Here is a 9,560-nt window from a genome sequence, read left to right as displayed (position 1 = left end):
TCACCAACATTTATCAAAATATTAACAACATGATAAAATCATTTATCAACATTTATCAACATTCATCAACAACATATTAAAATCATGTTATCACAATTCTACACCTCAATGTCACACCATTCAATATATAATCACGTAAATATATATATATATATATATACACACACACACATGTAACCATTCACACAGTAATGATCAGTAATACCAACTATAGTTCACACGATGTAAAACCAAAAAATTCATTTTTATATACTTAAAAATTCATTTTCTTAAAACCATTTTTCAAACAAAATAATAAATCGTGCGATAAGGAAATTCGGTTCGTAAATGAACCCTGTGAGGTTTACTCACCTCTAAACTCCCGCTGCGTCTTCTTACAACTCAAAATACGATTCACAATCGTCCGCTAACAAATCCGTCAAACACCTAATCAAAACGATATTTAACTTAATGCACAATTCAAGAAATGCACTTATACGAAGATCCAACGGTCAGATTTTCACCCGTGACCACACAAAGTCATCGGGACAGTCCTACTATCATTATATCAAAACTACAAGTCTATCGGACGGTCTAAACTTCACAGATCACAAATCGAACGATCGAAATCAATCGAAATCATAAAACTCAAAACTTAATCATACTATCTCCAAAATTCACATGCTATATATCGAAATGATCGTATCTACATGTAGAACATAAAAATGGGTAGAAACTGCCCTTGGGATCCCCGGAGGTGGCCGGAAAAGGCCTCCGGAGTTAGGGACAAATCCGCCGCCGACCACCGCCTATGGTGTCAGGGCCGAGGTTTTCCTCTTCGTTTAATCATTTTGAGCAACTTTCATAACTAGATCGAAGTCAGAAAATGAACGCAAGTGATCGAAAATACCTCAAACAGTCCAGTTTGGCTGGAAAATTTGCAGAAAACGGTGAGAGCTCCGACGAGCGTGAAAACGTTCACCTCCGGTCCGGGTCTTTTGGAATCTTGATCAGAAACTCAAGGGGAGTTCAACAAGCTAAGAATCTCAAAGATTGGTGACCTAGAACTCGGGATATTTCCTTCACACCCCAAGTTGGCCGGAAAGGAAAAACGTGCAGCCGCCGCCCCAAGCCACAAGACGGCTCAAGGCTGCCACAGGAAGCTGCGCAAGGTTGAGGCGAAGCCAAAGGAAGTGGTTTGGTGTGGTTTGGTGGCCGGAGGAGGGAGAACGGAGCCGGAGACTCCTTGCTCTGTTTTCGGCTAGGGCTCGGGAGAGAGAGAGAGGTCGGCTGCCCAAAATGGAAACCCTATTTCTGGCAACTTTCCATTTATATATATACCCAATTTGGCAACTTTTCCAAATGCTATAACTTCTTCATACGAACTCCGATTCTTGTGTTCCGCATATGCACAAACTCGTATCGACTGGCTCTACAACTTTCGTGAAGGAAGTTTCCCAAATTCCGTATGTATAAAAAGTCATTTTTCACGACTCCTTAAATAACGTTCGTTTCGAAAATAAAATCATTCGAAACCAAATTCCTCATACAACATCATACGACCGAAGCCCACAATTCATAATTCATATAATTAAACAAACATTGAATTACAAAATATTTAACTGAAAATTTCGGGTCTTCACACAAAAACCCTATAATAAATGGTAGTAATATAGCCAAATAATAAGATATTTCATGGTTTTTGATAGGACTGTCAATTTCAATACGACCTGATAACACGACTCAAAACCCGCACGAAATAAAACGGGTTGAACCCGCACGATTAAAAAGCGGGTCGGCCGTGGGTCAACCCGCCATCACCCATTTAATAAATGGGTCGACCACGGGTCAACCCACCAACACGAAGTAAACTCGTTTAACCCGATTATGCTCTATTTCTTCTTGAAAGTTTGGACGTTGGAAGTATTTGATCATAAGATTAGATGATTTGAAATATTTTGTTTTATAATTATTGGATTTAATTATTTATGAATTATATATAATTATTTATATTCTTCGTTTTGTGGAATTTTTAGTGAATTTAATCAGGTTATGCATTTTTTTAGTTAAATGGGTCGCATTATTAACCCTTAAATGAGTTATTTTATCTAACATGACATGACCTATTTATTAAATGGGTTAAGCGGATTGGAAACGGGCAACACGTTTAATAAATAGGTTGGGTTTAAGTTTAAATTTTTGACACGATTATTAAATGGGTTAGGTTTGGGTTTATCTCTTGCGACACGACAAATACCTTGACCCAACACGATCCATTGACAGCCCTAGTTTTTGAGATTAAGGTATTTTAGGTACTTTGGGTTGTGTATTTAGTAAAATATTGGAATGAGAAATTAAAATGAGTGTGTATTAAGTAGTTAGGGGTGTGTATTTAAAATAACTTCTCTATTTAAAATTTTGATTCTTAATATATTATCGTCCACTCATAAAAAAAAAAAAATACCAAAAGGAAATGCTCCATAATAATAGAGCAGTACTATATTTCTTTTTTATATTAGGGGCAAAGTCTACATATTAATGTAGGAATATTCTAGAATATGTTAACGTAGCTCTATTCAACAATAAACATACTTCCTACAGTCGTAGACTAAGTCGAGATGAGACCAAACTAGTGTACTACCACATGGAGCTAATTTAACTAGTATATTTAATAAACTGATACATACACAAGTAGCAATAAGTTAAGGGCACGACTATTGCCACCCTACCATTTAGTAGCAATAAGTTAAGGGCGCGGCTATTGCCACCTTACTATTTTCTTAGTTCACCATACAAACGTTTGAATTATTAAAAGACTATATTACCCAAGTGCAAAATGAAAAATAAGTACACTAATTTTCTAAAATCCAAATATGTAAGGAAAAATAAATACATAAGTAATTGAATACAAAGATTACTTAATTTTTCATTAAATAACATTAATATTTATCTTCTCCACCTAAATTTGAATTTATTACCTTTTTTTTTGTGGTCTTTTTGTTGCCTCCTCATCGTTAATTCGTTATTCAATTCAAAAACAATTAGTTTTAGGACTTTATCAAAATCTTTGCAATACCCTTTGTGAACACTTAAAGTAAAAAATTTAAAACACGAAAAAATAAAATCAATCTTCTCTTCATTGCTCATAGTTCTAAACTTACTAATCCTTTTTTTTTTGAAGAACTTACTAATCATTTTACATGGATTGAAATAGAGAACACTAACATTGAAAAAGAGAAAAATTAAAAATAAAAAAAAGTAAATCAGATTATGATTTATTAGGAAATTTTTATATATTTTAGTTTTTTTATTGGTATAAATTAAATGAGAGATTTTCGTGAAAAATATTTCTTTTTTAATTGGATATGTCATATAAGGATATTCTTAGAAAGAGAAATAAGTTAGATTAGTAAATTTAATAAGGGTGCGACTATTTCGATCCTACTAAATACTTTGTTCACCCTACCATCAAATTTTTTCTTTAAAATCCCAAAATTGTCCTTAACTACAATTATTAACAGAAAAAATAATTGTAGTAAATAAAACTTCACCCAACAGACATCCCTATTATCATCTCTGCTTTTTGTACCAAAAAAAAAAAAATATCATCTCAGCTTCTTCATCACTAGTCTACCAAACAATTTGTTAGATGAAATTTTCAAGCTACAGCAATAAGTGAAAAGAATTGTTGGTTAGTATTATTTTGTTCTATTTCATCTAACTCGTGTTTGATTATACGTGATAGTAGCTGATGAAGGGAGAAGATAAAGAAGAGAAAAAAAAATTAAAATAAAAAAAAAACAAGAAAGCGTGGGGTTGCAGCACGATTGTGTGCTTATTTTTTTTCTTTTATCGTATCCAGTTTAAATTTCAATGGTGATATATATATTTTTTTTTCTTTTCTAAATTATTTAAGGGTAAAATTGGAAGTTTCAGGATAAAAATTTAATTTTAGGGTAAACAAAGCATTTGGTAGGGTGGAAATAGCCTCACCCTTTAATAATTAAAATTAAAATGTAGGATGTAATGAGCAAGTACGGTAAACAAAAAAAAATGGTAGGGTACTGGCAATAGCCGCACCCTAAGTTAATATTAGTGGAATGCCCTTCTTAGCTTAATGATGTAGTACTAGATGATTTCTCTAGTTGATATTAGGGGTAGGGTTTTTAATGAAGCCACTTTATTACTTGGATGTATTGTCCACGTACAGGCTGTTAATAAAATTCATTTTTTGGATAAAAAAAAAGAAGTTATTTTTCATTAATAATATATTTCTGCATTACATACACGAGTATATGTAATATATTATTCTTGGCTACAGTCCACCATAACAGTCCAATATTACACCCGTGCGCCAGCTATTTCATTGAATAGATTATATATAGAGCAAACAGGAAAAATGGTAAAAACCCAATTACCCAACAAATACAAGGGAAATTGTCTACAAAATGCAGAGACAAAGGAAAGAAAAAGATTATAAAAGAGGGAAGACGGAAGAGGGAAGAGGATGCTCTCTTGATCTTATATTTTGCCTAACCTACCTAAGCTTTAAAAGAGATTACGACACGTGTCGATATTGAATCCAATGGCTGACAACTAACTCATGCTTTGTTTTTTCCTTTCACTACCCATCTTTCATTCTTTCTTTTGTCTCTCTCTCCTTCGTACTGATCAATATTCCAATTCCTCTTCACTGAAGCTATCAATGATTGAACTAGAAAAAGCAATATCAATCCAAAAAGCAGATCTCAAAATTCAAGGGATAAAGAACAAGCCCAGATAAAGAGGATATAATCAACCAAAATTAATCAAACAAATTGAAGAAACTCGAATCTTGAATTGGAACTCGACCAAAATTAATTGAAGAAGTGCCGGTGCTCAGAAGATCATGCATCAGCGTGAGCCATGGAGACTCTGATAACATTCAATCAAACCCAAAAGACACAAAATTCACTCAGCACCCTTAACAATACTCAAGTGGGTTTCCATGGATTTGACGGAAGCTCTTGATTTTTCTGAAATTTTGAGAGTTTTAGTGAAGAATTAGTGGTGATTGTGGGTCTTGCTGTGGTAATTAAGAAAAGAAGAACAAAAAGAAGAAAAGGCTCAGGTTTGTGTCGAAATTGCTTGCCAATTAAAAGAAAAGCCTTCAATTCTAGGTTTGGTAATTAAGAAAAGAAGAACAAAAAGAAGAAGAGAGAGAACGAAAGTAAGAATGAAGTACAGAGAAAAGAGAAAGGTTGGGAATGTTGAGAATGTGAAAAAATATAACTCCCACATTGGAAAAAAATAACCTTCCTTATGAGCTTATAAGGGTTTGGGTCACTCCATTCATTACCAATTGGTTTTGGATGTGAATCCCAGATTACTTTATCATGGTATCAGAGCGGGCTACCCACATATTTGGTTTCAACGATGGTCACACATGTTCACCGTCACCCAATATAACTTGTCCACGTGTATGGCTTGAGAAATTGCCACACGTGCGGGGGCGTGTTGAGAATGTGAAAAAATTTAACTCCCACATTGGAAAAATATAACCTTCCTTATGAGCTTATAAGAGTTTGGGCCACTCCATTCATTGCCAATTGGTTTTGAATGTGAACTCCATATTACTTTATCAGGAAAAAGACAAAATAAAATTTTTAAAAAATGAGAGAAAAATTACGTGGGTTAGTTGTGGACCATTGGATCTCATATTAGCCATGTGGCATTACCTCTTCAAAAGCTTAAGTAACTTAGGTTGATAGTTAGGTTAGGAGAGGATCCGCGTCCTATAAAAGAGGGAAAGGGAGCCCGTCATTCCTTAATTAGAACAGAAAAAGAAGAAGAAGAAGAGAGGTTTGGGGTTGATTCACCCATTCATCCGAGGTTAACCTCTGTTTTGCAAGCTTGGCCGCAGCATAAGCTGAACTCCTCCTAGCTCATCTTGATCACGCCAGATTAAGGCCTGTGTCCAGATTTGGTATTATTGGAAAATAATATGCCTCTTCAAGTTTTAGCAGCTTAAGCTCAAAGCCCAAACGTATGCCGCTTTTGATGTTAAGCGACGTTTCAGCTAATTATGCTCCAACCATTTGGGGTGACCATTTTCTCTCATATGCCGCTTCTATGGTAATTACAATTAAGATATATGATACAACAAACCCAATATTATATACATGTATATGTTTCTTATTCTAGCTATTAGTTAATTTCCAGTAATATAAACCAATAGTGACTAAATGCCATGGTACTTACCGTTTGTCCCTTTTCTTCAATTTGCTGTAGGAAGTTGACATCAAACTTGAGCAACATATCCAAGAACTGAAAGAAGAAGTGAAAAGGATGCTAATGGCTCCAGTTAACAAGCTTCAGAAAGATTTGACATGATTGAAAACAAGCAGCGTTTACTCGTTTAGGCATGTCCTACCATTCTGAAAATGAGATCAATGAAATATTGAAACAAATCTACAACAGTTCTTACGGCAGTGAAGTTCTGGAAAATGATGATTATCATTACACTATCGCTCCCCGTTTTCGATTGCTTAGACAATAAGGCTATAACGTTCTCTGTGGTAAATTTGTCATTCTTTCTTTCATTAATTTCTAATAGCACTGTACAAAATTATTCTGTTTTCTATATAGATTGTTATGTACGTATGTTCAAGGAAAGTCATGGGACAGTTAAGGAATTTCTTATGAGCGATGTAGTAGGACTATCAACTTTGTACGAAGCCACTCATCTTAGGGTTCATGGAGAAGACGTACTTGATATATGAGGCACTGTACTTCACCAGGACTCTTCTCGAGTCTACAGCACACCGTTTGACCTCCCCGTCATTGAAACCAGTAACTAATGACTTATATCAGCCACTTTGGAAGAGCTTTCCAAGGAAAGAAGCAAGGCATATATTACTTCGATCGTACAGAGTTGATAGCCATCGCTCGATCATAAGAATTTCCTTAAATGTCCATTTAGTTTCCTTGAACTTGTTGAATATATCTACATGTATATTACCAACCAATAATGCTTTAGACAGCAATATGATATAACCAGTTAACATGCGAACGTACGTACAAAGCAATCTGTCTAGTAAATAGATAAAAGTTATTTTATATAGTGCTATTAGAAATTAATGAAAGAAAGAATACAAATTTACCGCACGTACAGGAAAAGTAGTTGTAGCCTAGCTCGTTGTCTTTTTTGAACAATTGCAGCCCTCGTTGTCTAAGCAATCGAAGACGGAGATCAGTAGAGTAAAGGTCATCATCACACAGTGATGATTCACACTGAAATTCTGCCGACTCAATTTCCACCGTGTGCAAAGAATCCATCAGAATGAACTTGTAAGTGATATATATATTACAAGGTTAACTTACTATTTTGATCAGTTACGTACCTATTAGTGCTTACAATATGTTACTACTTCTTTATATAAATATTTGTAATTATTTTCAGGTGGTGGAAGGACTTGGACATTGTAAACAAGCTACTTTTCGTTTATTCAAAAAAAAATAAAAAAAATCTACTTTTCGTAAGAGACATGATAATTATTTTGCCCTTTGGGAGTCTACCTTGAACTTGAATATTCGTTCGCAATTCAATTTGAAGTTAATGCTTACTTCCATGAAGCCATAAATGGTTGAAGGCAATGCCTTCTTTACGATGGCAACGACAGCGCGCAAGCTCTCCATACAAAAGACTCCATGGATTGGGTGTTTAATGACCCCAATATTTTAAAGGCTACATCCAGGGGCGGATCTAGGTACAGACTGGGGCGGGCTCAAGCCCGTCCGAGATTTTTGAGCTTCAAAAAAAAATTAGATGTATACTTACAAAGAATTGTATATTGGCATTGTCAAGCCCACTCGAAAGTACCAAGCTTGAAACTGCCGAACTCTCAGTCAAACTTTTTAGCTCTTAGCCTCTCATGTTCTCTCAGAGACTCAGACCTTAATTGGTCCATCTCTTCTTCTTCTTCTTCTTAAAAGGCCTTAATTCCAGACTCAAATACAATCTGTTTTAATTCCTGAAATTGTAAGTATGTGTTCAATTCAATCAATTGAATTTGGGGCAAATTTTAGGGTTAAGAATTGATGTTGAGTTCAATTTGGGGCAAATCTCAGACACATGAGCCAAGCCTTGGGCATAGACGATCATAATTGTTTCTTCAATCGCATATCATTTACCTTCATAGAGTCGTGGTTCATGCTAATGGGGTAAACTCTTTTTCTTTGGGATTTTCTTTTGTTACTTGGGTTCTGCAGTTTTGCTACTCTTGTTCTTGTGTTACTTGGTTTGATACTTAGATACTTTGATTAATTGATGACTGTGGCGCTGTGTTGTTCTTTTGATTAGAAGATGACTGAGGCTCCGAGCTTGGTTAGTTGGTTTGATACTTTGATTAATTGATTATAGTTTGATTTATTAGATTAAAAGATGTCTAACCTTATGGAGTTAGTCATTGAGTTCTGAGAAGAAAGAGAGAAATGGGTATGGAACTGGTGTTGGAAGCAGTGATGGGATAAAGAGCTTTGACTTTAAAATTCCGGAGTAGAGGATCCATGGAGGACCTCTCATGTCACTGATTGGTGGTAATCAGTAAAATGCTATTGATGGCATCTGATAAATACTTGTTGGTGTTTTAGTATGTAGGTTTTACAGTATAGGGACACTTCGGTGATGCAATTGTGTATAATGTTTGCTCAATTATAGTTTGATTAATTTGTTTAACAAGATTGCTGGTCCAGCTGTATGAGCTGTTAGTATTCTTTTGTTTAATTTCTTTAGCTTAATTATAGTTTGGTTATTGAATCCTTCATTGAATTGGTGTATTCTAGTAGTGCCAGCACCAAAAAAAAAAAAATTGTTAAGAAACCCAAGCCCGCCCAAGGTTTGAATCCTGGATCTGCCACTGGCTACATCTGTAATTTTCAAAATCCTGAATGACATGGTTGGCCACAAGGTACTTTTAATTTATGTGTGCATAGCATGCACTTGCTAAAAACTAGAATAAGTTCTATATGCATACGAATCCATCTTATAACTGCATCTAGCCATCTACATAGTTTGAGCAAAAGAGAGAACACCATGCCTCATCAGTGGAATGCTACAGGAATCAATACAGCGTCACAGGAAGTCAATGATTCATGCATGGAAAGATATGAACCAAGAGTGGCTCGATCTCCACTCTAATACAACTATTCCCATGCCTCTACTGCTGGTAATTCTGAATCATGCACGTTTGAGTAAACTTCTATACAAGAATGAAGATGTGTTCACTCATCCTAAAACATTGCTCAAGGAGCATCTTCAACTGGACCAGATACCAACTCCATCTGCATCGACCTCCGACCTTGACCATCTCAGAACCAAAAACCTGCAATAGAAAAACCCAAATCACCCGTCAGGCAACAAGACCCCTACAACACCAGCATGACCAAAGGCCAGCTGTGATGGTGAGGCGCCGCAGTACGAGAGGAGTTGTCGATGAGGGAAAGCCCTAACTATTGACGAAAGAGAGAGGCGCCTTGTTCTAGGGTTTAAACTACTACTTTGTTTGAGTCTTTCCTTAAGAAAAACTCCTACATCTGCCACT

General features: G+C 35.5%; 1 long non-coding RNA gene across 1 annotated transcript; it reads left to right on the top strand.

Moving 5' to 3' along the window:
• Positions 1 to 5,821: 5,821 nt before the first annotated feature.
• On the top strand, positions 5,822 to 7,950 carry LOC121052441. Its single transcript, XR_005809078.1, has 3 exons — positions 5,822 to 6,093; positions 6,250 to 7,308; positions 7,421 to 7,950. It is a non-coding gene; the product is annotated as an uncharacterized LOC121052441 (long non-coding RNA).
• Positions 7,951 to 9,560: the final 1,610 nt, after the last annotated feature.

This window comes from Rosa chinensis, chromosome 4, assembly GCF_002994745.2.
Source record: "Rosa chinensis cultivar Old Blush chromosome 4, RchiOBHm-V2, whole genome shotgun sequence".
Lineage (NCBI taxonomy): Eukaryota > Viridiplantae > Streptophyta > Magnoliopsida > Rosales > Rosaceae > Rosa > Rosa chinensis.
Note: the sequence above shows the minus strand (reverse complement) of the source record. Positions and strands in the feature narration are given on the sequence as shown.